This window comes from Durio zibethinus, chromosome 4 (genome assembly GCF_047325235.1).
Source record: "Durio zibethinus cultivar Kanyao isolate XHJ-2024 chromosome 4, ASM4732523v1, whole genome shotgun sequence".
Classification (NCBI taxonomy): domain Eukaryota; kingdom Viridiplantae; phylum Streptophyta; class Magnoliopsida; order Malvales; family Malvaceae; genus Durio; species Durio zibethinus.
This window is the reverse complement of record NC_143165.1, coordinates 9550294-9563451: the sequence shown is the minus strand read 5'-3', so window position 1 is coordinate 9563451 and position 13158 is coordinate 9550294. Positions and strand designations below refer to the sequence as shown.

Here is a 13158-nt window from a genome sequence, read left to right as displayed (position 1 = left end):
TTCTTTTTCCTCTCCCTTCTCTCTAAAAGGGCTGAAGAACATCGGTGGAATTTTCGTCGGATTCTGGAAAATGGCGCCAGAATCTGGAAATTTCATCGAAATTTCACCGGAAGTTGGCCGAAAAGTTGGTCGATTTTTGGATCCCTGTCGGAAACTGGGTACCACACCAGAAACTTCAAATTTGGTCGAAATTTTCGTCGAAAAATTCAAGTTTCGTCGAAAAATTCAACCGAAAACTGGAATTTCCAGAAAATTCCCAGAAAAAAAAATCAAAAAATTCCAAAAAAAATTCCTGATAATTCCTAGAACTCTCCTAAACCTTTTCTTAGCCTTCTATACTCTTCTCTGTGCCTTTTCCTCTCAAATCAGTAGCTTTGCTTACTGTTTTCTGTGTGTTCTTCATCTGTTCCAGGAGGTGGCTTTTATAGGGGTTGATCAGGAGTTCCTGATCAATCTCAATTCCTCCTTAGACGGGGATTCAATCTTTGAATCCAATTGGACTCTTCTGATTGAATTCCCCTCCACAGTGGGATTCTTCAACTTTTAATCTTAGCCCTCAAAAAAAAAATACTAGATAATTAGAAAAGATAAATCAAAAGATATTATAGTATAAAAAAAATAAAAAAATAATATCTGATAATCGAGAAAAAATAAGATAATAATAACAAATAAAATAAGATAAACCCAAAAATATATTACAAAAAAAAATAATAATAATATAATAATAAATATATAACTATATAAATAAAATACATATAAATCTAATCTAATAAATAAATAAATAAATATATACATATATTAATACATAATAATAATAAATAATAAAATACATAAAATACAAAAGAAAGAGAAAAAAAATAATAATACAGGATAAAATTGAATTGGGCCTTACCCATTTGGGCCAGGCCCAATTGATCTGGGCCTGGACCCAATTGAGTGTCTACAGATACAACAATGGTTGGAACTTTTATAAGCTGTAGCTGCATCAAAGCTCCATATTTCTTTGCTAAATCTCTTAGGGTCTGGTGGGGGCAAATAACTAATCAATTGATGCATGTTACCTTTGAGAGGTAGAAGAAAAAGAAAGTGAGAAATGGGGTGACAGATGGAAATTGAAGCTCCATGAAGCTCATGGAGATCCCACCCTTTTTTCTTCTTGTTGAAAAAAAAATAATGAGTGGTTAATGTACATAGATTTTATTCTTATTTTGAAGATAGAACATCCACCATCTTAGACTTTTTTTTTATGACATGTGAGACAGTGGGTCAATAATATATTTGATCTTCACAGTGTTTTATCAACTTGTCAATAATTAAGCAAAAAGAATAACATAAATATAAGGAAAATAATGCTCAAATTATGCAAGTGTTTGTTGGATGTGATAAATGATATTAAGGGCAATAATTAAATACCCAGTTAGCCACTTTTGAATGCTTTTCAAACGTTGAAGTCAGGGGGAATGGGTAGGCTAGGGGTTTAATATCAAGATTTCCATTCGGATTTTTTTGTTGACATTGCTATTATTAGGAGAGAAGTTCATTTGCAATTCATTTTACTTCAATTCAGTTGCTTGTAATTATTCAATCATAATAAAAAAATTATATATAAATTTATTTTTATAAATATAAATTTTATATAATATTTTATTAAATTTTATATAATTCATTTATTTTTATAAATATAATATTTTATATAATATTTTATGAAATTAATATAATTCATGACTTTGATTGATTAATTACAATATAATAATTATAATAATTATAAGAAATATGTTACATTTTAAGATCACCCTTTCGTAAAAAATCGAGGGAATAATTGGTTTGATGCACATAGAAGATACTATATTAATGTGGCATACTGGCAATAAATGCCTACTCATCAACTTGGTGGCTTGAGCTAGTAAGAAAATTAATGTTTCCAATCTTGATTAATGTGGCCAAATTATATCATTAGAAAGTGTTTGTTAAATACTAGAGAACAAGATCAAATGAATTAGGCATTAAAAGTGAAAGGAAAAAAAATTAAACGAAAAATTGGAAAAGAAAAATTCTTGTTCATTGTGCTTCTATGCAATAGTTGAAGCATGGTAAGGAGTAGAACTTTTCAGGTTAACTCAAAATGGGATGTGTTTGTGTCGAATTTTGATTTTAGGGTATTTTTGAAAAGACAAAAGATAAGGATGGTTAAAAACAAAGGTAAAGAATGTTCTCTATGTTTGCACTTCGACTCTCATGTCAGAATAGATGAGGTCGGAAAGAGATTAATAAAGAGCAATAGGGGTAGATTAGACTTGCCTTAATGTTTTCCTAAATCTTCATATTTATAGATAAGTGATGAGGATCATTAGTGGACAATAAGGAAAGTGCTGAGCTAACGTAGCACTGGGTGTGTTAGACCAACTAAACATGTTAGGTCGGTACAAATGTCAGAATTACCACTGGTTGTTTGCCGAAGGCTTCTAATAGAAAAAAAAGACCATTATACCCTTCAAACTACTAAATGCTCCCAACATTCTATCCCTCAATCAAACAATCTGAGTATCAAATTGCTAGATGTATGATTGGCATACCTAGTGTAGGGTAGGTAGGCAAAAGGGAATGACGTGAAATTTGACTCTTCAAAGTCGATGTCATAGAAGGGGTCGGTATTAGGGGACAACTAGCCTTGAGTCGTGTTTCAACCTTATGAGGGTTTGATCTTGTACATATGTCTTAGGTTAGGTGCATAGTTGGCTTGGAGGTCACCGATGTGCTAATTATTTGGGATGATCTGAGATTAGTGTTGGAGTTCATCTAGTCAACATGAGACTTGTGTTTTATTTCAAGAGTTTGGATTTGAGTCCTTACTTTAAGCTCTGATGATGAATCGAGCATCCAATCTATCCCGAGGAGATGTTCAATTTGGCTGGTCTAACTTGGAGTTTATTCAATTTGATGGCATTAAATGAGGAGAAAGGTAGTTTGAGCGAAAAATTTTAAAGAAGGAAAATGAAAGACCTTTTCTCATCTTCGTTCTGACACGTGGCGTGGTCTGTGCCATTTATCTGATCTGCAATGTGGGTATATAAAGGCAATGAGGGCTTTTGTTTTCCACTTTCTGCTTTCTTTACTCTTAGTTCAATCTAAATTTTTCAATCTTAAAGCTTTTTGAACTTAAAGTTGTTCTTTTCTCTATTTTTTTAGTACGTACTATCAACTATGTCTTTTAGTTTAAGTTTTGGGGAGGCCAAGAGTTTCAGGGTAAAATTTAGGGAAGGTAAGCTCGGGCATGATGATGATGACCTGATTTTGTCATATGTAAGATATTCTCTTTTTTTTTTTTGTGGCTAAAAGTGAATAAAAAAAATGAAATGAAAAATTGGAAAAGAAAAAAAATCTTGTTCATTGTGCTTCTATGCAACAGTTGAAGCATGGTAAGGAGTAGGAACAAGAAGAAGTTCAGCTTTCCTCCTGACAGTCAAGCCAAAGCCCTCAGCCATGTCTACAAGATCTTCTTGCTTCATTCCATTTGGCAACTCTCAAACAAAATGGAACAACAAATGGGCAAGTGGTAGCTCCATATTTGGTAGTGCAAGTAATATGCCTGGACATATCCTCCTTCCAGCCCAAATGGGATGAACTCAAAATTTGTCCCCATGAAATCAACTTAACTGTTCAGAAACCTTTCAAGGTAAAGCTTTTCAGGTTCAGGCCAATGATTTGGATCTCTTCCGATTGTCCATGCATTGACAATGATTCTGGTCTTTGAAGCTATCTCAAATTCATTGACCTCATAATTTTTGCTGCATTCTCTTGGAAGCAACAGTGGAAAAACTAGGTCCGGCCTCAAGGTTTCTTTTATAACTGATTTTAGATACTTGAGTTCATGAATGCCTGTTTAATTTACATTCCCTTTTTCTTCAAATACCCTTCTTATCTCAGCTTGTGCTTCTTTCATGGTCCTTGGGTTTTCTATCATTTCCAACATTGCGCATTCTACAACTGTTGTTGATGTCTCCCTTCCACCACTAAAAATGTCCTACAAATCTAATAAAAAACTTAGGCCACTAAAGTTTACCTATTTTTTTCTCAAGAAATTTTGTGGAGAAGAATCTGTTTTTGAAAGAACTATAGAATTAATATGTGCCTATATTTAAAAAATATATTCACTGAGAGTGTAAACGAGTCAAATTATTTGTTATTTATTTGGGTTCGACTCCAAAAAAATTTGAGCTTGATTTGTTCATGGTCGAGCTGAGTTCGAGAGGTTCGCGAGTCTACTCTAACTTAATTGATTTTTTTACTTTTTAATATATAAATAAATGATAAAAATATAGTATTTGATGTTAATATTTATAATTTTACCGAGCTTAATCACGTCTACTTCGTCAAATCTACTGAACTAAGCGTGACCATGAAAAATAAAGCTCCATTAGCTTGAGCTAAACTTTGAATCTCGAGTTTTCAAGTCGATCCAAACTCGAATTTGGCAGTATATCGACTCGATTACTACCTTAATGTTCATCATTGATCACTGTTCTTTAACTGCTTGAACTTTCAATGAATAGAATGACATATTTTACTCGAGAGTTCATTTTCTATACATTACCATGGAGTTTTTAACTAGTCATTATTCAAAACAAGTTGATGCATTCTGATGATTAACTCCAATTTCACTCTAAAAGTTGAGGAAAACTTCTCTAAATGGGATCTGAAATAGATCTTGGTAATTCCAAATAATTGTGGTAGTTAACTCTAGAAAATAAGTACATTTTGAAAAATTACCAGATTGTTGCAGGGTCAATGTATTGAATGAAATGGTTAACATGATGTGGTCTGTTGGTAGAGTTCCTAGGGTCCAAATCCTGGGAGCTTCAACTATAAAAAAAATGGAGTGAATGAAATTGACTCACCAGGACGATGGCTTTGATGTTGTTGTCAGTTAAGGGAAATTGACCATCCTCCTGGAGCCTTAAAAGAACATCAACTAGATCTTCCTCTACATCTTCAGTTCTGCCTTTTGCTCTTGCTCTACTATCTTTGTGGTCATTAACAACATTCCCAAGTATCCTGTCTGCTTCTCCATGAACCCTTTCAACTTTATGCATTAGACCACAAACAAGATGGAGAACTCTAAGTGAAGGAAAAAAAATTAGCAATGAAGAAACCTGAATTTATCTTGGTATATTCTGAAATAACTGATATGAATGCTTCTTATGCTGCCCTTGCTGTTATGGTACGTCATTGAGAAAACTTTCTCATTGAGATTGACAGGCAGTCCATCGTTTGCTCGTATCGATTCGACCATATTCAACATTTCCTCTTCTCTTATTGATTCGAATGAACGGACACGAGCTGCGCTGTCTCCAATAGTTTCCGTAAGTTGCAAATGCAATATCTGTATATTCACAAGTGGTGATCATTGGAACCACAAGAAGAGGACTATAAGCAAAGATTATGTCATGTGTTTTCATAATCTGTTCAGCAATTTCTGGAGATGAAACTACCACGGTGGAAATTTCACCGAGTTGCAGGTGCATGATTGGTCCATGTTTCCTTGCCAAGTCACTTAGGGATCGATGGGGCAGCGAACCAGCAAGCTGATGCAGGTTTCCTATCAGAGGCAGTTTCTGAGGCTCTGGAATCAACCACTGAGTCAAATTCTTAGTTCTTGATATCTTTACCCTTTTGATTGCCATAAATAAAACGAGGAATGTGAAGATGGCCTGGAATAAGGGTACGTGGAACTCCATTAGCATAAAGAAGAGGAATTTGAAAAGAGAGAAAGAAATGAAATGTACTGATCAGTGATAACTGAACACCTTTCATACTATATATGTGTGATAAATATGAATTGCTTCCATTTATTTTATTGAATGTGTGGTTCAAAGGCCTGAAAGTCAAATCTACTGTCATCTTCAAATAGCATGATTTTCCTGTATGATGTTGCAAAACATTTATCCACTTTGATTTTCTTTATTTTAATTTTTTTTGCTGCAAGTGTTTCTGATTATATGGCATCTGTCAGGCAGATGCTTGCAAATACTGTAGAAAACTCTTTCAGATATCTATTAATTGTACAATATTAATTTGATGCCATCATCACATTATTTTGGACATACTCGGATGCATTGTTTCAAGAGTTTATAATCTTAATCTAACAATTTTTTTTAACATTGTTTTAGTTTCATGTCTTGGCGCAGATGATGCCTCAATCATGCAAATATTATTATAGACACATGGCCCTACTCTGTTCACATTATTCCTCCCCTTTGCTGTTTTCTATGGTCTCAGTTTTTCACAATAAAATTGTGAATACAACCAAGCAGAGTTTCTATCAATAAGATGGAGCCAAGATTTCAAGAAAGATTCCTATGTAAGATATTCTCTTTTTTTTTTTTTGTTTTTATAAAAGAAGTCAAGATCTAAAAATAAGAAAATTGACCATAGATATTAGAATTTAAATTTCAAAATTTTTGCATATCATTTTTTAAAATAATTATATGAACTAACTGCTCTGGGTTCGTTGTGCTTGTTTAATTTTCTACACATTTGTCAATCCTTAATTACATCACCATCTTACAATCAAAACAAAAAGCAGTATCATAACATATAGATCCGAAATATATAATTAGATTTAATATATAGAGTTGCCACTGATTTTTTTTAACTAAGTGTAATTTGTCACCTAATGAATCAATCCTTTTAAAGAGCTCCTAAGCTTGACTAAGGGTTTCTAAAAGAATAGGTTTTAAATTACTAATCAGAATAAGGTTTGATAGTTCAGTTACGTATGAGGAAGATTATAGCTCATTTACATGCCCATCTAAAGCATGGTATCATTTTATTTTAAATTATCCTAAGTTCTTGATTCTAATAGTTTTAAATTTAATATTGAATATTGGAAATAACTTCTAAGATTTCTCCATCAATCTGATAGAACTCTTAAAAATATTTTTTCACCTCAAGAGTATTCAAAAATCCCATTTGTTTTTTTGTAAAGGCTTCGTCGTCAGAAAAAGATTTAGTTATTTTTTATTTTGTTTTTTTATTGAAAATATATCTAATTATTCCATTATTTGGACCAAATTAGAAATATCTTTTAATATCTAAATTGTGGGCCTACTTAGAAAATTTCTGTTTGATTTCTAAATTTTTCATAATTTGGGACAATTTAGAAATATCTTTTAATTTCTAAATTTTCCACAATTTGGGCTTATTTAGAAAATTTCTTTTTGATTTCTAAATTTTTCACTATTTGGGCCAATTTAGAAACCCTTTTTTTTTTTAATCTTTAGAAAGAAAATAATATGACAATTTTTTTTGAAGTTTAATTTAAATTCTTCCACCATTTGGGACAAATTAAATAAATTTCTTACCTAGAGATTTTTTAAAAAATTTACCATTTGAAATTTTTAAGATTCTCATCTTTGCATAATTGTCAAATATTTTTAACCAAAATTTTTTATTTGGAAAAAAGTACAATTACTTTTATTGAAATTTCATCTAAATTATTCTACAATTTAGGACAAATTTAGAGAAATTTATCATCTAGAGATTTCTTAGGAAATTAACCATTTGAAATTTCTAAGACTCTCATAACTAGATAATTAGTATTTAATTTCTAAATTTTTATTAAAATTTCCTATTTCTTATTTATTTTTTAAATTGAAAATAAATATTAATCGTTGTTATTGAAACTTTATTTAAATTATTCCACTATTTGGGACAAATTTAGAAAAAAATTCTCATATAGGAATTTCTTAGAAATTTACCATTTGAAATTTCTAAAAATTCCATCATTGGATAATTATTATTTATTTTTTAAAAATATTTTATTTTGTTTTATATATTTTATTTTTCTTAAAATTTAATCATGCAAAAAAATACTTATAAAATAATAAAATAAAATAATACCAAATAGAATTGGCTTGACTTAGTGACTGTGGCGCGGGTCGACTTCAGGCAGGAATAATGGTTGTAACGACATGGCTCGCAGCTCAGCTTGGCTTAAGCCATGGATGGATCCACAGGTTGAAGGTAGGTTAAGCGCTCGGTTGGGTCGGCTTGAACAAAAAACACGTAGATCCTAAGGACATTTAACTCAAAAATGATGTTATTTTTGGGATGGTATAAAAGACCAAATTCTGTATTTTTTCCCTCATATTTTCCTTCCTCTCTCTCTCTCTCTCTCATCCTTTTTTCCTCTGCCTTTCTCTAGAATTGATGAACTTCGATTGAATTCTTCACTAGATTCTAAAAATCTCACCAAAATTTGGGTTGAGTCATCAGATGTTCGTCAAAAGTTCATTGGTTTTTGAAAAACTGATGTCAAAAATTGGAAAATTCATTGAAATCTAGAAATCTTATCGGAAAGTCATCGAAAAATTCAAATGTCACTTGTAGACATCCTAATTGGTTCAGGCCCAAGCCTATTAGGCTTGGTTCAATAGGGTCTCGATTTTCAAGCCTAATCACTCATTATTTTATATTTTATTTATTTATTTGTTATTTATCTATTTACTTATTTATTTATTTTTGGGTTTATTTTTTTTGTTGATTATTATTTGTTTTTTTATTTATCTCTAATTTTTCATTGGTTTTTTATTTGACTTATCTTCAATTTTTTCGGTGTTAAGATAATAGTATAATAGTAAAAAAATATATAAAAAAATAATTCTACCGTGAATTGGGGTTGGTATAGTTATAGATGGATTTAGTCTAGGATAAATATGATTGTTTGTGATAATACAAAAACTTTATCAAAGGTGAAGGCACAATTAATCAAAAACTCTTCTTATTTCTCTCTATAAATACACATATTGATCAAGCAGAAGAGGACACAAGGAAAAATAGAGAGATCACAGAAACACAAATACAGAAATGCATAAAGAAAAACACCCACAAAAGCAATTAGAAGTTTGTAGGGATTTTTTGGTTTGAAAAACAAAAAAATTTTTGACAATTTTTTTTGAAAATTTTTTGAAAAATTTTCAGATTCCGATGAATTTTTCCACAATGATTGAAGATTCCAATGAGTTTTTGGCTAGATTCTCAGATTCTAACAAGATTTCCAGTTTTCGACATCATATTTCTAGAAACCAACCAACCTTCGGTGAACTTTTAATGAACAAACCTAGATTTTGACAAATTTTTCCAAATTTCAGATTATTAATATTTAATTCCAACCGGTGTTCTTGGGGAATCTAGAGAGAGAGGGAAATGAAAGGGAAGAAAAGAGAGAGGGGGAAAGAAAAATCTGAAGAAGAAAGACTAGATTTGTTCTTTTATACTGGCCTTAAAACGATATTGTTTTCGCTTTAATAAACCCCTAGGATCTGCGTCTTTTGCCAGTGGGTGACATGACCCGAGCACCGATCCACTTTTATCAACTCGTGTTCCAGCTTATTCCCTTAACCGAGTCAAGTCCCGTCGAGTCCTTGAGCCACTGTTTGTGTCTCCAGTCGAGCCCTTCTTTGTATTATTTTATTTTATTTATTTAGTTATTATATTTATTTTATAAGTTTTTTTTGCATGATTAAACTTTATGAAAAATAAAATATATATATAAAATATAAAATAAAATTTTTTAGAATAAATATTAACTATCCAATGATGAAATTTTCAAAAATTTCAAATGGTAAATTTCTATAAAATTTCTAGGTGAGAAAAAATTTCTAAATTTGCTCTAAATGGTGGAATAATTTAGATAAAGTTTCAATATCAATAATTAATATTTATTTTCAATTCAAAAATAAAAAATAAAAATTTTGGAATTAAATATTAATAATCCAAGGATGAGATTCTTAGAAATTTCAAATGATAAATTCTCTAAGAAATCTCTAGGTGAGAAATTTCTCTAAATTTATCCCAAATGGTGAAATAATTTAGATAGAATTTCAATAAAAGTAATTGCATTCCTCAACAAAAAAAAAAGAAAAAGAATTTCTAAATTATCCCAAATGGTGAAAAATTTAGGAATTTAAAAAATTCTAAATTGACCTAAATGGTGGAAAATTTAGAAAAGAAAATAAAAATAAATTCCAATGTGAAATTCTCAGTAATCGCAAAGGGTTGATTATCTAAGAAATTTCTAGGTGAGAGAATATTTCTAATTTTGGCCCAAATCATGGATGAATTAGATATATTTTTAATAAGAACAAAACTAAATAAAATAAAAAATCTTTTCGATGATGAAGCCTCTTTAAGAAAACAAAATGAGATTCTTGAATACTTTTGAAGTGAGAAAATATTTTTAAGAATTTTGTTAGATTGATGAAGAATCATAAAAGTTATTTCCAATATTCAATAAAAATTTAAGACCATTAGAATCAAGACTTTAGGATAATTTAAAATAAAATGGTACCATCCTTTGGATGGGCATGTGGGGGTGCTATAACCTTCCCTATATGTAACCAAACTCTTGAACCCTATTTTAATTGGTAGGCCAGAACTTATTCTTTTAGGCCTTAGTTAAGCTTAGGAACTCCTTAAAAGGGTAGATTCCTTAGGTGACCAATCACACTTAGTTAAAAATGATTAGTGGCGACTCCTTAAGTTAAGTCTAGCTATAAATTTACAGATCTATATGTTATGATAGTTTGACGACTTTGCTAGAGATGCTAGAGAGTCAAGCCATAAATTTTAAATTTATCTTATACTTTGGTCTAATGGTTTTAAATTGTAATGATTTAAGTTCTCTGCTTACTAACGTTTTTGTCTTTTTTTTTTTTTTGTTTGAAACCTATATGTTCCTTTACACACACTATCACATGTATTAATGGTACATGAGCTCTATAACTAGGCTTCATCCCTCTTATGAGGGAGTAGAGTACCTACGCTCTCATGAAATGATAATCTCTGCAATGGCTAGCGAAATACTCCTACTCAAATTGAATTCTTTTCATTGGTAGCCTGTGATGGGTAAGGATTGAAATACCTTACTAGTCTGTAATGGACAATGATGTAAGGAATAATTTGGTAACCTTTAGTGGTCAAAATCATCTAGCCTTGCATATAATCTACATTTAAGAGGCTAACCTTAAGATAAAGTCTTTCTTACCCATTGATAGATGTAATCCAAAGTTAGGACATAAGAAGGAATAGTTTGTGATCTAACCATTTTGTTTGTTTGACTTTATGTATGCATCATTTTCATTGTCATGTGTAACATTGTGCATTTACATCATTTTTATATAGGGAATATTTGTTATTTAGTAGTTATTGATAAATTAGATCTCATACCTACATCTATAGAAATGTATGTTACATGCATTACACATAAAGCATATCAGTTCTGATCATAATTGTGGTATTCAAGGTTCAATGATAACTCCACCAAACAAGAACACTACACAATACAACACAAGAGCTCAAGCTAGACAAAATAAATAAGAAAATTTCAATCATTTTGAGTGGATAGAGAAAGCTCAAGAAAAGCTTGAAGGTGAGTTAAGTAAAATCTTAAATGCTTTGACCAAATTGAACAAGAGAAAGGGTATAGAAGAAAATACTAGCCGATAAGACCATCCATCATAAGAGGTGACTGACCCTCTGTACTTTCTTGATTGTGGGCCACATCAAACCCAGTTCACATAAGAACCACTACCACAATAGCTTACATACTCTGTAGGGTACACATACCCTAAAATGCCATTAGCTTCAAATCCATGATAGTACTAAAGTTATATAAATCATATCTTTACTGAGAAGGTAGTGGAACCAATCCAGGTCCATGACTTAAATGATTTAAAAGAAAAGGAAAAGTTAAAGGCAAAAGTGACTGAGTCATTGAAGGACTCGATGGCTGACAAAAAGATTAGTATGCTGGAAGAAAGGTTGTGGACAGTGGAAGGAATTGGTTTTTATGATTTTGTGGATGCTACTGGGCTTTGTTTAGTCCCAGATGTTGTTATTCTTTCAAAATTTGAAAAGTATGATGGTTGTCATAACGTCTAGATTTGGGGATCTATCATTAGACATTGACTTAAGGGAATCGCCACCAATTTTTTTTTATCTAGGTGTGATTGGCCACCTAAAGAATCTATCCTTTCAGGGAACACCTAAGTTTAAGGGTCCCTAAAAGAATAGGTTCAGGTCTACTAACCAGAATATGGTTCGGGAGTTCGGTTACGTGTAAGAAAGGTTATAGCACCCTCACAACGCCCATCAAAAGATGGTACCAGCCTAATTTTGTGTTATCCAATAAGCCTTAAAAATTTACCAAGTAATTAATTATTAGAAATTATTCTCAATTGACTCAAATACTTTTAGCAAAAAATTGAAAAAATTCCCTCACCTCAAGAGTATGCAAGAAAACTACTGTTTCACTTGCAGACGCTCCGTCGTCGGATTTTTAACATTAAAAAAATTCAAGAAAATAAAAAGGAAGAAAAAAATGATTGCTTTTGTATATGGAAAATTGATACTTTCAACTTTTCCTCAAAAACCCATTTTTGAAAATTTATTTTTAAGGAAAATTGATACTTTCAATTTTTTCCCAAAAATATTTTTTGGAACCTTTAATTTTGAGAAAAATTGATACTTTCAACTTTTCCTAAAAAAAACCCTTTTTTGAAAATTTATTTTTAAGGAAAATTGATACTTTCAACTTTTCCCCAAAAATATTTTTTGGAAACTTTAATTTCGAGAAAAATTGATACTTTCAACTTTTCCTCAAAAAAGACCTTTTTTGAAAATTTATTTTTAAGGAAAATTGATACTTTCAACTTTTTCTCAAAAATATTTTTTGAAAACTTTAATTTCGAGAAAAATTAATACTTTCAACTTTTCTTCAAAAAAAAACCTTTTTTGAAAATTTATTTTTAAGAAAAATTGATACTTTCAACTTTTCCTCCAAAAAAACCTTTTTGGAAAATTTATTTTTAAGGAAAATTGATACTTTCAACTTCCCCCAAAAATATTTTTTTAAAAACTTTAATTTCGAGAAAAATTGATACTTTCAACTTTTACTAAAAAAAAAACATTTTTTTGAAAATTTATTTTTAAGGAAAATTGATACTTTCAACTTTTCCTCAAAAAAAACCTTTTTTGAAAATTTATTTTTAAGGAAAATTGATACTTTCAACTTTTTTCCAAAAATATTTTTTTTAGAAAGCTTATCTAAAAAAAATAAAATAATAAAATACAATACAATAAAAATGAAAATAAAAAATA

At 30.5% G+C, this 13158-nt stretch overlaps 1 pseudogene; it reads right to left on the bottom strand.

Moving 5' to 3' along the window:
* Window positions 1–3395: 3395 nt before the first annotated feature.
* On the bottom strand, window positions 3396–5735 carry LOC149519102 (tabersonine 16-hydroxylase 2-like; annotated as a pseudogene).
* Between the last annotated feature and the right edge of the window lie 7423 nt (window positions 5736–13158).